The sequence below is a fragment of the Heterodontus francisci genome, chromosome 29 (assembly GCF_036365525.1).
Source record: "Heterodontus francisci isolate sHetFra1 chromosome 29, sHetFra1.hap1, whole genome shotgun sequence".
NCBI classification, from domain to species: Eukaryota; Metazoa; Chordata; class Chondrichthyes; order Heterodontiformes; family Heterodontidae; genus Heterodontus; species Heterodontus francisci.
In genome coordinates, this window is record NC_090399.1 from 25220954 (window position 1) to 25238728 (window position 17775).

The following is a 17775-nucleotide window of genomic DNA, read 5'->3' on the forward strand; positions in this document are numbered from 1 at the left end:
TGAAGATACTTTTCTCAAATGAGAAAAGTACATTTCTACTCACTCTTCGTTAAATATTGGTGCCAGGTCTTTGCTTTGCTAAAATGAAACGACATGGAATTTTCTCCAGGTCCTCCTAAACTTTTAGCTCCGATGAACGTGCGCAAACATTACGCTTTTCTTTCTCGAATTATGCTTTTTTTCCTGTTTTAACCCTTCCTTTTCCCTAACACATTTACTCTTTCTTTCTATTTCATTTTCTTTCTGTTACCTTTCTCTTTTTAATTTAATCTTCCCTCTCTTGTTGTGTTTCTTTTCCTTTTTCTACTTTTCCCCTTACAATCTCATCCTCTCTAAGTCAATTTTGGCTAGTTTTACTTGAATAGTAACAGAAACATTCCGTTGTTTCACCAGCTACAAGTAGATAACAAATTCTTAAACGATATCCGCTTTCTTCGCCTCTGAATTTATTTTTTACCCCCATTTGATCTGATATAGCAATCAACTTAAGTTTTGTTTTCAACTGCTGCAATGCACTAAGAGTTAGATATTTTCTGTTAACGAATACAAGTGCATTAGTAGTACGAATGTTGATTTCCTACTGAAGACAAAGTAAAAAGTAAAAGTACAATCTGCTTGTTGAACTCTGGAAAATTCCAGTGAAATCATTTCACAGCCCAATCTTGAAACCAGCCCATCGAGCTCCCAATTTAGTTATCTCCGTGAGCTTACCAACAAATCAAAAGATTCAAATGTACCGACCCACCCCAATTTAGGAAACATAAACCAAACAGATAAGCTTTCACTTGTGTAAACTTGACTTTAACACTCAAACACAAAGAATTATACAATAAACATGATCTAACATTAAACTCTTAAAAGGGTATACGTAAATTATCAGATGCAACAACGAAAGTTCTCAGACGTCATTAGGGAAAGGATGCGGAGAAGATTATTAGAATTAATACCTGACAAGTCCCAGGTCCTGACGGAGTTCAGCCTAGGGTTTTAAATTTAAGTGACTGCCGAGATGCTGGATGTATTAATTTTAATTTTCCAAACTTCCCTAAATTCTCTAAATGCCATATCATATTGGAATATAGACACTGTAACTGTACTTTTCAAGAAAGGAAGAGGACAGAACGCAGGAAGCTATAGGCCAGTTACTTCAACATGTGTCCTGGGAAAATTGCTGAGATGTATTTTTAAGGAGATAATAGCAGTTCGCTTAAAAAATATCAATGTAATTAAGCAGAGTCAACATGTTTTTTTGGTGACAGGGAAATCGTGTTTGACTAACTTGTTAGAGTTCTTTGAGGAACTAATAAAGAACGTGGGTGAATGAGACCCTGTGGATGTGGTGTACTTGGATTTCCAGGTGGCATTAGGCAAGGAGCTACATCAAAGAATAGAAAACAAATTAAGAGCACAAAGTTTAGGGAGTTACACATCAGCATGGATAGAGGACTGGTTGTTAACACGAAACAAAGTAAGCATAAATGGGATGTTTTCAGATTGGCTGCAACTAGTGGAGTGTCACAGGGATCCGTGCTGCAAACCTCAACTATTCATAATCTAAATCATTGATTTGGATGAAGGGACATAATGTATGTCTAGTGAATTTGCTGATGACACAAAGATTGGCATGAGAGTAAGGTATGAAGAGGACATAAAGAGTCTTCAAAGGATTAGAGATAGGTTAAGTGAGTGGCCAAAGATTTGGCAGATGGTGTATAATGTGGGACAATGTAAACCTGGCCACTTTGGCTGGAAACGTAGAAAAGCAACATATTATGTAAATGGAGAGAGATTGCAGACGTCTGAGATGCAAAGGGATGTAGGTGTCCGGGTACACGAAACACAAACATGTGGTATGCAGGTACAGCGAGTGATTGAGAAATCAAGTGCAATGGGGCATTTATTGCAAGTGGAATGGAATATAAAAATTGAGATGTTTTGCTCCAGGGCATTGATGAGATCACATCTTGAGTATTATGTACAGTTTTGGTCTCCTTACTTATGAAAGGGCATTATTGCATTGAAAACAGTTTAGGGAAGGCTCACTCGACTGATTCCTTGGATGACAGGGCTACCTGATGAGGAACGGTTGGACAGGTTGGATCTGTATTCATTGAAGTTTAAAGGATGAGAGGTGATCTTTTTGAAACACGTAATATAATGAGGGGACGTGCCAGAGTGGATAGAAAAGGTTTTTTTCTCTACTATTGTGGGAGAGACTCATAATTAGGGGTCACAGTTTTAAAACAAAGGGTCTCCCATTTAAAAGAGAGGTGAGGATTTTTTTTTCTCAAAGGGCCATGAGTCTGTGGGACTCTCTTCCCAGGACAGCAGTCGAGACAGGGTCATTTAATGTGTGTTTTATTTAACGCCAGAGATGAAGAGATTCTAGACGAACAAGGGAGCCAAGGGGAATCGGGAGTAGGCAGGAAAGTGTATTTGACGCCACAAACAGATCAGCCATGACATTGCAGAGTAGCGGAGCAGGCTCGAGTGGCGTTTTAGCCGACTCCTGCTCCTAGTTCGTATGTTTATATGTATGTTTGCATATTCGTATCAGAACGTCCTACGAGAAATACTCTCGGCAGGATGTTCACAACTGTTGCAAAGTGCTTCAAAATCAGGTACTTCCTCAGGTATTTTTTCAATTCCTTTCACACGGTTTGCAGATACTGGATAATGATGTCCCATCGATAGCGAGTTATGCAGTTTTCCATTTAATGGTTCGGTTTTGTTGCATCTTGAGCATCTGTTGCCAACACCAGTCTTGAAGGCATGGTTCAACTGATAACTCGTTAAGTCACCTAAAACGCCTGTTGTAATTTTGTGATTTACCAATGGTCTGCTCTCAGAGTCTGATCTTCTCTGCCTTCCCTCTATAAAAAAAAGATTGCTGTTTTCTTCCACGCACATCAGATCTGTTTCACTTCTGCTGATCTGTAATCTGAGCCTTGAATAATCCTGGTCACACCTATCCAACATGTGACGTGTGATGTAAACTGGAGAGGACGTGTTTGGTCTTGAATGAATTCCAAAGGTTTTACTTTCCTTTTCCAAAAGTGACTGCCTGAGATAAAAGTCTTGAAGGCAAAATTATATCACATAACAGTTAATTTAGCACATTATCTCTTCTGATAACGATCGACCGATGTTTCTCCATCACACCACGAACTCCATCACAACACAGAGACAAATGCATGTCAGTAGTACTTCTTGAGTCAAGTAATTGGAAAGCAAAACCCCATGCCACTGGCGGTATCTCATACTCAACAGATGGCGAAACATAAAAATGTTCAGATACTTAACCGATTTTCTAACAATGTAGAGAATGAATGGAAGATTATATGCAATGAACTTCGAAGCACACGATAAATTGGCCACAGTGTATGAAGTCCTAATCTTCATCAGCTGGACTCTAAATATTCCATTGGTAGCATTGGTCACCTATAGAAAGACCGCATTGTATGACACTTGAGGTTCGAGGATACATCAAAACAATTTTATTTTTTTCGACTCTGGAAGGCACCGTTTGATGTCTTGCCTGGCACTTGATTTATTAACAATATTAGGACATCTTGTTTATTCAAGCAAACGTATAGATTTAGCGTGGTTATTTTACTGAAACAATGAAAACCGGCGGAAAATATGGCTGTTTTTTGGGAAATGTCTGTTTCAAAGTTTGGCTTGCTACTCAATTTCGCCATAATCAATGATTGAAATAATCTAAAATTGCTCGCAGGAGCTAAATCATATTTCTATCGAATAATGACTCGTCCTGACTGGACAAAAAATAATTATGGAGCAGTAAATCTGGGCTGCAATGACTTCTGCTGAAGTTGTGGAGTCGGCTGCATGACACATAGCGTTAGATTTTAGGATGGCCCACGTATCGAATATAAGTTTGCATGGAGTTTTGCATGCGACACTCTACAGCATTGCAGAACAGGTCCAGAAGAAGACAGGTGCCCTATACCCGTGAAACGATTCGCCTTTCCCTCTGTCACTTCTTCCTGCAGCAGTGGGCGATCTGGTTGTCATCATCTTCTCCTCCTCACATTGATACTGCAGATCAAGGGGACCGCTATCAAAATGTTGGTGAGAAAACAATTCCTTTCTCCTGGTGACTCCTATAGGAAGTTCAATAAGGTTGTTTAGGGCACCACTCACTCTTTTCAAATGATGGCTTCAGAGATTTACCAGAATAAACGTTGATGTAGTGAGCCCATGGCAAAAATGTCGTAGAAAAGATCCCTAAGTATGTCCAAGTAAATTGTAAAATATGATATACCTTTAAGTAATGCTGGAGATCCACAGCAATGACTTCCTTATTGATGCCCATTTGTTCATGTTTCGGGAGATGTCGTTAAATGAAGCGTAATGCACCTACATTGTGTGCAGTCTCCTCCATGAGTGCGAGGAGGCAATTTATGGGCATTTTTGCTGAATAGTTTCGGCACAAAAGAGACGAAGAAAGATTGCCAACATGGGGTCTTAAGCTAGAATGCTAGTTTAGTACAGGGCGCCATCATGATAAAAGATTTGATGCCAACCTGTGTAACAGTCACCAAAAGATTGGTCAACGGACTGAGTGAGTGCTGTATCCAAGATTTGGCCTGATTTCACTCAATCACTGAGCCATCCAGAAACCTGCTTCTATGTTCCAGCCAAACCACATCACATCTTCAATGGAATTACGTGCTTGCAGCCCATATGTACTGCTTCACGGAGGTTGTGTCTAATCAGCACTTTTATTCCAACTCTGGTTTAATGCGTCCAGCTAAGTTCAGTTGATGGCAAATAGCAATTAGGGCCAAACTTCAGTTTTGTCCATTACCACAGGAATTATTTAGCGCCCGTGGTCACGCATTCATCATGATAACACCCTTAATTCTTAAGCAGACTCTTACAAATACTCACGGCTACTGATACGAGCATTGACTTCTGGTCATTTAACAAGAGCTCATTTTATACTTTCTTTTGTTGGCCTCCTTGTCTCGAGAGACAATGGGTGAGCGCCTGGAGGTGGTCAGTGGTTTGTGCAGCAGCGCCTGGAGTGGCTATAAAGGCCAATTCTAGAGTGACAGACGCTTCCACAGGTGCTGCAGATAAAATTGATTGTCGGGGTTGTCACACAGTTGGCTCTCTCCTTGCACTTCTGTCTTTTTTCCTGCCAACTGCTAAGTCTCTTCGACACACCACGCTTTAGCCCCGCCTTTATGGTTGCCCGCCAGCTCTGGCGATCACTGGCATCTGACTCCCACGACTTGTGATCAATGTCACAGGACTTCATGTCACGTTTGCAGACGTCTTTAAAGCGGAGCCATGGACGGCCAGTGGGTCTGGTACCAGTGACGAGCACGCTTTACAATGTGTCCTTGGGGATCCTGCCATCTTACATGCGGCTCACTTGGCCAAGCCATCTCAGGCGCCGCTGGCTTAGTAGGGTGTATATGCTGGGGATGTTGGCCGCCTCGAGGACTACTGTGTTGGAGATACGGTCCTGCCACCTGATGCCAAGGATTTTCCAGAGGCAGCGAAGATGGAATGAATTGAGACGTCGCTCTTGGTTGACGTACATTGACCAGGCGTCGCTGCTGTAGAGCAAGGTACTGAGGACACAGGCTTGATACACTTGGACTTTTGTGTTCTGGGTCAGTGCGCCATTTTCCCACACTCTCTTAGCCAGTCTGGACGTAACAGAGGAAGCCTTTCCCATGTGCTTGTTAAATTATGCATCGAGAGACAGGTTACTGGTGATAGTTGAGCCTAGGTAGGTGAACTCTTGGACCACGTCCAGAGTGTGGTCACCGATGTCGATGGATGGGGCTTTTCTGACATCCTGTCCCATGATGTTCGTTTTCTTGAGGCTGATGTTTAGGCCAAATTCATTGCATTCAACCGCAAACCCAGACAAAACCAATTCTACAGCTTAAAACATAATTTTGTCCATCATTTTATCTAGATAGCGTCTAAAGTATTTGACTAAAACAAGCGCCTGCCACTCAAGGTGAGGGCGAACCTAGATAGGTTCAATATCAGAGTGAACTGCAAACTTTAAATAATTCTGAATGAATTGTGCTATGATGGAACATTTGTCTCTTTTTGATGCCATTGGTTTAGGGGGAAAGGATAATGTTTAAGTGTCCCGATTTTTAAACGATCATATTTTACACCATCTGCATCTGCAATCGATGCAGGACATATAGTATGTCGTGAGATAAAGCATGGGGGCTGTAGAAATCAAGAGGATTGGTGAAATTGCAGTATGTTGAGTAGAGGTTCTCAGAGTTATTGTGAATTCTTCAGAATTCATATGTGGCCTGCCCATCACTGCAGCTGATCACTTTCAGGCGTTAAATGAAACTATTCAGTCTGTTCTCACATACACACATTGGAACAAATTATCCCAGGGCTAATTCGAGTGAGTTCAAAGCAGTTGGAAGCAGATGTAGCTGCTTCTTGTGACAATGACAACACATCAGCACAATATAGCATCGTGCAAACCAGCATTTTAGGGATTTTGCAATATGAGTCTCATAGGCATTGATTGCCCATGTTGTACAAGTTATAATAAAAGACAGCAGCAGGCCTCGTTCTTGCATCTGTTGCATTGAGAATTCTGTAATCACTGTCCTCCCAATTTCCGATAATAAAATACAAACAACGTACGTTATATAACCTTCAAAAGCTGGCTTATTGTGGTTCAGGTGGGTAAAATGCATTTAAGGCACACCGGTAAATAATGTTTTCAAGCCATAGCAGAGCAACGTATAAAGATACAGTGATACCAACATTGTACATTTTCGTGAATTAGTTTTGATTTGATTTGTGTTGCAGGAAGCCTACTCTTCTGTGGTGATCAATTGCTGCAGCTTCCTCTACCAGACCAGTTATTAAACATTAGATGAACAAATGTCCATTCATTTGTAAAGACATTTTTTGGAGTTGCAGCAAGCAACGTGGATACCTACTGAAAGTACCTCCCGTCAGGAGCAAAGTGAGAATTCCGATTGAAGGCATTCTTGACATAGCTCGGGTCTCAGATAAATGGACATTGCCATGTCTGTAGAGTCACAAAGTGTCAGCACCCAACGTTGAATCAGGAGCACGCAGTCCGTTATTACCAATCTGTCGCAATGATTTGTTTGAAAATTATAGATTTCCTTAGAATAACGGAATTGCAGCAATCCATTTATAAACATAATAGTATAGATCTTATAACTACCATGGTTGAAAAATGAAAGGGAAGAAATCGAGTTCTGGTTTTCGAGTTGATGAGGCTTCCAAAAGCAACCTCTACTTATTTGTGGATGTCATCAGTTGCAGCCTTATTTTCTGACAATCTAGCCACTTCGAATATTTCTCACGCTTTCTCTCAACATTTGCTCACGCCGCCCACCTCCCCCCCACCTCCCCACCCCACCCCGCAGTAACCTGCGTTGTAGGGGTTTGGTCTGTCTGGAGCTGAACGGCCACTGAGGCACTCTTAACAGATCATATATGATTTGTCTAATATAGTGATGCAGTGCTGACTGGTTCATGTCGCTAATGTCTGTAGGTATTTACCTGTAGCATATGAATACGTAGAATTTGAGTTGGTGCATTCAAAACCACATGCCCCTGGTGATGAAGATTGCAAATCATGTCCGAAGCGCTTGTTGATTATGGTCACCATTTCAGGTTATAATGCTGCATTCTCAGACACTGATGACATTGAAAATACGAAGATATCTTCCAGGGACTGAGTTCACTTGGTCTAAATATCTGCGTGTAAGCTAAAAGCAACCTTCACTGAAACCGAAAATATTAGCAAGATTATATCAGATCAGTAAAAATACATTCATAGAGCAAGAAAACTAGTAATACAGTGTATCTAATTGAATCAATTTGGGAAATAAGTATTGTAAGGCAACTTTATGTTCCTCGATGTCATTTACAGAGGATAATCGGCATATAACCGAAACTAAGACTAACAAGCGGTGGGATTAGCTGCAGGAGGAAACCTGATAGAATTAATAATGCGAATGGCACTAATCTCAGAAAGTACACGGAGGTTGTAGATATTAGAAAGCAGCTAGAAGGACCTTAAGGCATAACTTACTTCGAATTAGCATAGAAAAGACTTGGGAGCCAAATATTCCCGTGTATTTGAATCACCTTTTTTCCACTAAGCTGAAGTTTTTTTTAATGGCATTCCCCCATTGTATATGAAAAGATCTGGTTTATTCCCAGAATTAATTATAATGTTCACATAGATTTCTGATCGTCTGTGCATTTCCTGGTATCCGCTCTTGCATCTTTGTCGATATATTGCTACTAATGTATTTTTCCAGATGTACACCTATGTGCTGGTATACTGTGATAATAGGTAATTAATGCAGCATCTATCCAAGCCTAGTTGCTAAATAAACTTACAAATTTCAAATATGTGTAATTGTTAAAGAGACCTAATGATTGAAGCACTTGCGTTTATCAATAACGTGGCCTGAGAGAGCAAACGATTGCCGAACTGAAACAAAAGTAATTCCATTGTCGGTCCTTTTTAGATGTTGCAATGAAAAATATATGCAATCATAACCCTAAAATTTAAATACATCATATTTTCTATTTGCATAGTTGAGGAAAAGTCAACAAGCAGGTGAAGGAACCATCCATATGGGGTTATTGTTCTTAAAACAAGCCGCATCACTTATGCCAGATGTTGTAAAGTATTGACAGGAAATCTGATTTTGAACGTTTGGAAATCTGCAAGATAATATTTGATGGACCGCGAACACCTTTACTGTCGTGACTAGCTTATTATTACAGTGGAATCGCTGGTTAAATTAAAAATAATACATTGTGTTGGAGAAATCTCTGTTGGCTGGCATTGAATATGACGTGCATCAAATCATTTGCCCGTTATAGCTAATTTCCAACTCCATTGAATATAATTAAGGTACTCCAAATTTTATCGATGAATGATAACACTTTTTCCCGAAAGACTGTTGTGATTTTTGTAGACACGTTGTGAATATAGTCCCCCTACTTATCATCTAGAACAAGTGCAATAATACAGGTTAAAAAAAACATATTTATTGCAATTCTTGATTCATGCTAATTTTAACATATCCAATATAAGCAGGAGGATGAAATGATGTCTTTCGCCTTGCGAAACTTACTACGATTACAGAGAATTTCAACAGACTTCCCAGAAAATTAATCTTGATGGTGCAGAATTTGAGGTAGACTACTGAAGAGCGCCTTTGCATGTGCATCAGGCCGACTAATGATGAGAAAAGTTATCAATGTGGTAGGCCTATGCTTACAAGGAGTTTTGGAAACGAATCTGCAGATTGCTTCAGCAAATGGTGGGAACACATGCTTATACAACAAAAGGTCTACTGTCATGCTGTTGTCGCAGTTTAGTTTCTTGACTGGTATGGAAGGTTCCAGACTTGAAATAATAACTACCCTATAAGATGACCTGAAAGCGGAATATTGAAACAGAAATATTCAATGTTGGAGGTACTTTCTTAATATTATTCATTATCGTGTTGTGGGCGTTGCTGGCATCTCCACTTACCTTCCGGGAGCGGAGAGGAGTGGTGCAAATCTGAGGAGAGAACGCCGAGAGCGCAGCCTATAAAGCAAACCCGAGGATTGAGGCCTGTCGCTTACCTTCGGAGAGTGGCGATCAGCTCTTTCAGGGCGCCGGAGTTTTGAAATAAACAGCAACAGTGACGTCAAAGGAGAGATGCAAGCTGATTAGTTGGTGCGCCACTGCTGTTAGTGCATTTAAATATATTAATAAAATAAGGGGAAAGTTTTTTATGTCGAAATAAAACCCTTGGTGATAAGGTGAGTACTACTAAAGTGGTTGAGGGATGGCCAGGACTGGTAGCTGAATGTTCCGGTGTACCAAATCTTCTGACGTGACAGAGGTGGAGGTAATAGAGGAGGGGGAGTTGCACGATTGATTAGGGAGGACATCACGGCAGTACTTAGAGAGGATATCCTGGGGGGAACATCCAGCGAGGCCGTATGGGTAGAACTTAGAAATAAGAAAGGGGAGATCACTTTTATGGGATTATACTATAGGACCCCCAATAGTCAGAGGGAATTGGAGGAGCATATATATCGGGAAATCACAGATAGGTGTAGGAATTATAGGGTTGTAATAGTTTTGACTGGGACTGTCTTAGTGATAAGGGATCAGATAGGGAAAAACTTGTTAAGTGTGTCCAGGATAGTTTTCTGAAGCAGTATGTGGATGGCCCTACTAGAGAAGGGGCTACACTCGACCTCCTCTTAGGAAATGAGGCTGGGCAGGTGGTTGATGTGTCAGTGGGGGAGCACTTTGGGACCAGTGACCATAAGTCTATTAGCTTTAAGATAGTTATGGAAAAGGATAGGACTGCTCCTCAAGATGCGTCCTAAATTGGGGGAACGCTAATTTCGATGGCATCAGACAGGAACTCTCAAAGGTTGAATGGGAGAGTCTGTTTACAGGTGATGCGACGTTTGGCAAGTGGGAGGTTCTTACAAGTGAGATAGGAGGAGTTCAGGGCCAGCAAGTTCCTGTCAGATGGAAGGGCAAGGCTGGAAAGGTTAGGGAACGTTGGTTGACGAGGGATATTGAGGGACTGGTCTGGTGAAAGAAGGAGGCATATGTCAGGTATAGGCAGCTGGGATCAAGCGAGTCCCTCAGGGAGTATAAGGGATGTAGGAATACACTTAAGAACGAAATTAGGAGGGCGAAAAGGGGCCATCAGATTTCCCTGGCACATAAGATAAAGGAGAATCCTAAAAGTTTTTATAAGTATATTAAGAGTAAAAGGGTAACTAGGGAGAGAGTAGGTCCACTTAAGTATCAGTGTGGTAATCTATGTGTGGAGCCACGGGAAATGGGCGAGGTCTTAAATGAATACTTCTCGTCTGTATTTAATGTGGAGAAGGTCATGGAAGCTAATGAGTTCAAGGGAGGGAACAGCAATATCCTGGAGCATATCAACATGACAAAGGAGGAGGTGTTGGAGGTTTTGAAGAGCATTAAGTTGGATAAATCCCCAGGGCTTGACCAGGTGTATCCTTGGATGCTTTGGGAAGCAAGGTGGGAGATTGCTGGGGCCCTGGCAGAGATTTTTGCATCATCGTTAGCCATGGGTGAGGTACTGGAAGACTGGAGGATAGCTATTGTTATGCCATTATTTAAGAAGGGCAGCAGGGATAAGCCAGGGAACTACAGGCCAGTGAGCCATACATCAGTGGTGGGAAAGTTATTGGAAGGGATTCTGAGAGACAGGATTTATATGCATTTGGAAGGGCATTGTCTGATTAGGGATTGTCAGCATGTCATTGTGCGTGGGAAATCATGTCTCTTGAATTTGATTGAGTTTTTTGAGGCGGTGATCAAGAGGATTGAAGAGGGCAGGGCGGTGGACGTTGTCTACATGGACTTTAGCAAGGCCTTTGACAAGATCCTGCAAGGCAGGCTGATCCGGAAGGTTGGAACACATGGGATCCAGGGTGAGCTAACCAATTGGATACAAAATTGTCTTGGTGATAGGAGGCAGAGAGTGATAGTGGAGTGCTGTTTTTCAGATTGGAGGCCGGTGACCAGTGGTGTGTTGCAGGGATCGGTGCTGGACCCTCTGTTGTTTGTCATATATATTCATGACTTGGATGTGAATGTAAGGGTCATGATTAGTAAGTTTGCAGATGACAGTAAAATTGGTGGTGTAGTGGACAGTGAAGAAGGTTGTCTAAGGTTACAACAGGATATAGATCAACTGGGAAAGTGGGCAAGGGATTGGCAAATGGAATTTAATTCAGACAAGTGTGAAGTGATGCATTTTGGGAAGTTAAACCAGGGCAGGAAATATACTGTGAATGGTAGGACCCTGGGGATTGTTGTTGAGTAGAGAGACCTTGGGGTACAAGTACATAGTTCCCTGAAAGTGGCAAAACATGGTGACAGGGTGGAGAAGAGGCATATGGACATGCTTGCCTTCATCAGCCGAGGCATTGAGTACAAGAGTTGGGACGTCATGTTACAGTTGTACATAACGTTGGTTAGGCCACATTTGGAGTACCGTGTGCAGTTCTGGTTGCCGCACTCCAGAAAGATGTGATTAAGCTAGAAAGGGCTCAGAAAAGATTCACAGGGAGGTTGCCTGGTTTGAAGGGCTTGAGTTATAAAGAGAGATTGGACAGGCAGGGTCTGTTTTCCCTGGAGTGAAGGAAGCTGAGAGGGGACATGATAGAGGTATGTAAAATTATGAGAGGCATAGATAGCGCAGATAGCCAGAGTCTGTTTCCCACGGTAGGGGTGACTAAAACTAAAGGGCATAGATTTAAGGTGAGAGGGAGGAGTTTTAAAGGGGATCAAAGGGTTAAATTTTTCACACAAATATTAATGGATATCTGGAATGAGCTGCCAGAGGAGGTGGTGGAGGCAGGGACTGTAGCAACATTTAAGAGGCATCTGGACAGGTACTTTAATGAGCAAGGCATAGAGGGGTATGGAATTAATGTATGCAGGTGGGATTAGTATAGATAGGCATTATGGTCGGCATGGACGTATTGGCCGAAGGGCCTGTTTCTATGCTGTACGACTCTATGACTCTCCGACCCTATGACTTCAGAGGTCAGTTATGAGACCAGCACGCTGATATGAGTCCTTTCTCTTTTATTCTTTCACGGGATCTGGCCATCACTGGCAAATCCTGCTTGCAATACCTCTTCCAAATTACCATCGAGAACGTGTTGGTGAGCAGCTTCCTTCAACCACTGCAGCCCAGTATAGTCCTGTCAGGTTGGGACCTCGCAATTGTTACCCTGTTACGATGAGGGAACGATGGTCTATGATAGGATAATGTGTGACGTGGAGAGGAGCCCAAAGGTGCCAGCATTAGTCGGTTGAAGGTTTCAGTGTCCTGCACTGATCTATACAGTGAATTCCAGAAACCCACCATCATTTAGGTGCAAAAGCATTTCCTCATGTCCGCTCTAATCCTTCTACCAATCGCCTGACAGCTGTGTTTGATTGACCTCTCCGCTCGGGTAAACAAGTCTTTCCCATCTACTGTATCTAGGCCCCTTATGGTTTGCAAGACCTTAATTAAGTTACATCTCAACCTCCTCTGTTCTAACAAAAACAACCTGTGCCGATCCAATCTTTTCTCATAGCTGCAATTTGAAAGCCCTGTCAGCATTCTTGCAAATCTCCTCTGTACTCTCTCCAGATCAATTATGACCTTCCTGCAATGTGGTGGCCAGAATTGTGCGCAATACTCCAGCTGTGGCCCAATTAGACTTTTATACAATTTCTGCATTACATCCCTGCTTTTCTATTCTATACATCGGCCAACAAAGGAAAGCATTCCATGTGTTTTCTGCACCACTTTATCTGCCTGTCCAGCAACTTTCCGGGACCTGTGCACATGCACTACAAGGTCTCTCATTTCCTAAAGCACTTGCAATATCCTCCCGTAATTGGGTTTTCGTGCGGTGTTTGCCCTCCCCAAATGTATTATTTTACACTTCTCCAGATTAAATTCAATTGGCCATTTTTCTGCCCACTCAAGCAAACCATTGATTTCGTTCTGTAGTCCACAACTATTCTCTTCACTGTAAACGCCAGGGTCAAGTTTTGTGTCATCTGAACATTTCTCAATCATGTCTCCCTCCTTTAAGTCCAACTCTTTAATATGTACCACAAACTGCAATGACCCAACATTGATCTCTGTGGAGTGTCACTGGAAATCGCTTAATATTCGCAAAAAAAATTCATCAACCGTTACCCTTTATTGCCTGTCACTGAGCCAATTTTGGATCCAATTCGCCACATTCTACTTTATCCGTGGCTTTTACTTTTCTGATCAGTCTGCCATTTGGGACCTTGTCAAATGCCTTACCACAATTCATGCAGACAGCATCCACTTCACTACTCTCATCAAGCCTCCATGTTACTTCCATAAAGAGTTCCATTAAGTTCGTAAGACATGACTTTCCCTTAGTAAATCCATGCTGACTGTCCCTGATTAATCCATGACTTTCTAAGTGACAGTTTATCTTATCTCTCAGCATTGTTTCTAATAATTTGCCCACTACTGAGATCAGACTGACCGGCCTATAGGTATATGGCCTATCCCTCGGACACTTTATATACAATGGTTCAACGTAGCAGATCTCCAATCCTCTTGTACCTCGCCTTCATCGAGTGTGGATTTGAACTTGATGCTCAGAGCATCCGCTATTTCCTCAGCAGGTCTGGCAGCATCTGTGGAGAGAGAAGCAGAGTTAATATTTCTGGTCAGTGACCCTTCTTGACTATTTCCAGCGTTTCTTGTTTTTATTTCAGATTTCCAGCATCCGCAGTTTTTTTTTATTATCCACCATTTCCTCCCTTGCGCCCTTTAACAGTATGGGATACAATCCATCCGGCCCTGGTTATTTATCCACTTTCAAGGATGCCAGACCCTCTAGTGCTTCCCCTCTGCTTATGCTTATCGTATAGAATATTTACACTCCTCCTCTTCCTTCCTTAATGTCAATAACAGTCACATACACCTCACCTCGCCTCTGGAATTCAGGTTTTCTGCTCATGTTTGGACTAAGGTTGTAATGTGGTTGGAGTAAGTGGTCCAGTCCACACACGAACTAAATGCCCGTGAAATTGAATTTGTTTATGAATAACTTCCTTTTGACAACACTTTCCAAGACACCATCCACTGCTTGGCTGAGCATAGAGATGAGATTGATGTGTTAGTAATTGGATTGCTGGGTTTTCTATTGCATTTTGTGGCATGGCGCAGTTGGGAAAATATCCACTGTGCTTGCTGGAAGCTCGTGTTGTCGCTCTGTTGAAGCAGCTTAGCTAAAGATGTGCCCAGTTCGTGAGGACATGCCTTCAGCACAGCCGAAGGATTATTGCCAAGATCCATAGGATTTGCACTCAGCTGTTCCTTGATATCACGTGGAGTGAACCGAAGAAGCTGTTGATTGGCATCTGCAATAGTGGAGTCCTCACGAGGAGGATCTTCCACTACGCACGTCCAGCTGAAGATGGTTGTAAACACTTCAGGCTTGGCTTTACAATCACGTGCAGGACTCTGCTTTCATTGAGGATAATGGTCTTATTCATTTTAGTACCGGTTTTGAAAATAACTCAGCTGTTCAGTGGCGCACTGAGCCATTTAAGACTCAACCACATTTGTGTTGGTCTGGCAACACAAACAGATCAGGCATGGGTTATATTGCATAAGTGACCATTTTCTACCAGTTTAGTTTTTTTGGATGCCATGGCTGACCTCAAGGCATTTTTATTCCATCATAACTTAATTAAATGAATGGAAATTCCCCAACAGCGGTGCTGGGTTTAGACTCGAGCCACGTATAGACCAGGCAATGAATAAAGGTTATCAGCTGAGCTATTTACGGTTTTACGACGAATTATTATTTCGTGGTCAATCTGTCTTACTTGCAGTTTCTCCTTTAATTCAATTCAGATCGCTAGTCCGTCACATTGGATTAGAACTTTCATTGTTGGAATATTTGCGAAGTATTCTGAACTTTCGGTCCAGCAACATGATCACGAAGATGACCTACGCTATGATTTGGATACAGAGAAAGAAAGGATGAATACAGATGTTTGACATCTAAAAATAGTGTAATCACCGTTCGGTGGTGTACTTTGTGCGTATAAGTTGTCATCAGGAAGGCACTTCCAAGGAATTCTGATTTCAGACTAAATGACCCTGATGATTGTGCAGCCAGTGAGGAGTTTCTGGGATGTAAGATTTGAGTTTCAGATTACCACTACATCAATAACAGGCATGCCGTTTCATCCATACATTAGAGCAAGTTTGGAGAAGCAGTGATTCTCGAAATGTGGTTCAACGACACTAGACGCTAGAAGATATAATTCTAAATTTATTTTAAAGTTTCATTGTGTGTTAGTCTTTACTTATTTTCTTCTTTTGAACGCATTGCCTTTCTTACATATAGAGAATAAAATGTTTGAAAGGCAGACAGGTAATTGCATAACGAGTATCTTTGCAGTAAATTATGATTGTTTCAACAAAATATGCATCACCTGATGTGCTTAAAACTCTAACCATCTGATTTACCCTCAAACAACTCGAATAGCTTACATTGCACTAAATACATATCGGTTAGAAAACTAGATCCATCCCCAAAATCATTTTTAAAAGTGGTTTGCCTTTTGCGTGTTTCGCTGACACAGGCAAAACAATTATTATTATTATCTAGACAGTACTAACTGAGTTCCATTAATTCTTATAATTTTATTCTTCATCAATTCCCTTGCTATATATTCAGTATCTTTCCACACATTCATCCAGATCAACAAAGGTGGACAATTTAAAGTACCCCAGGCACGTCGCTTAGTTCTAATAACAAATATACAAAATCATGAATGGATTCTTGGCCTGATTAAGAAACAATGAGAGGGTCTTTCCTGGAAATCCATCTTGTGTTCTGTCGCGTGGGGATGAATGTATTTTGCGCAGCACAAGCACAATAGCTGTTGGTATAAATTAAGAGCAATACATGGTTTTTAGATTCTGTTGAACATCATTTGAAGGACAGTTGGATTATACAGTTTTAGCAAAACGTTCAGCAAAAAATTCAACTGAATAGCACAGTGCTGTAAGAGTACTACAACTGCAATACTGGATGCTACAAATTTGCAGTTCCAAACAATGAGAGGTTGATTACAACTTGGTACCTCTTGGCAAGCTTAGTGCTCATGATTTCCATCCCGAACCTGTCCCTATTAACGTTGTTTTTAAAAATTTTTTTGGGAAGCCTGAGGGAAGAAAGGTATATTTCCTTTCCAGTTTGCCTGCACAGGAATGTCTAACAGTTATCAAATCGCCCGATGTCTCATTTTCTGTACTCATTCATGGGATGCCGGCGTCGCTGAACAGGTCAGCATTTATTGCCCATCCCTAATTGCCTTTGAGAAGGTGGTGGTGAGCTTCCTTCGTGAATCGCTGCAGTCCATGTGTGCTAAGTACACCCACAGTGCTGTTAGGAAGGGAGTACAAGGAACTTGACCCAGCGACAGTGAAGGAAAGGCAATGTAGTTCCAAGTCAGGATGGTGTGTGACTTGGAGGGGAACTTGCAGGTGGTGGTGTTCCCATGCAATTGCTTCCCTTGTCCTTCTACTTGGTAGAAGTCGCGGGTTTGGAAGGTGCTGTCCAAGGAGACTTGGTGCGTTGCTGCAGTGCATTGCAGTGTAGATGGTACACACTGCTGCCACTGTGTGTCGGTGGTGGAGGGAGTGAATGTTTGTGAATGGGATGCTAATCACGCGGGATGCTTTGTCCTGGATGGTGTCGAGCTTCTTGAGTGTTGTTGGTGCTGCACCATTCCCGGCAAGTGGAGAGTATTCCATCACACTCCGGATTTGTTCCTTGTGGATGGAGGTGAGTTACTCGCCGCAGGAATCCTAGCCTCTGACTTGTTTTTGTAGCCATGGTATTTATATGTCTACTCCAGTTCAGCTTCTGGTCAATGGTAGCCCCTAGGATGTTGATAGTGGGGGATTCAGCGATGGTAATGCCATTGAATGTCAAGGGGAGATGGTTAGATTCTCTCTTTTTGGAGATGGTCATTGCCTGGCACTTGTGTGGTGCAAATGTTACTTAACAGCTATCAGCATAAGGCTGGTTATTGTCTCTGTCTTGCTACATTTGTACACGGACTGCTTCCGTACCTGAGGAGTTGTGAATGGTGATGAACATTGCGCAATCATCAGCGAACATCCC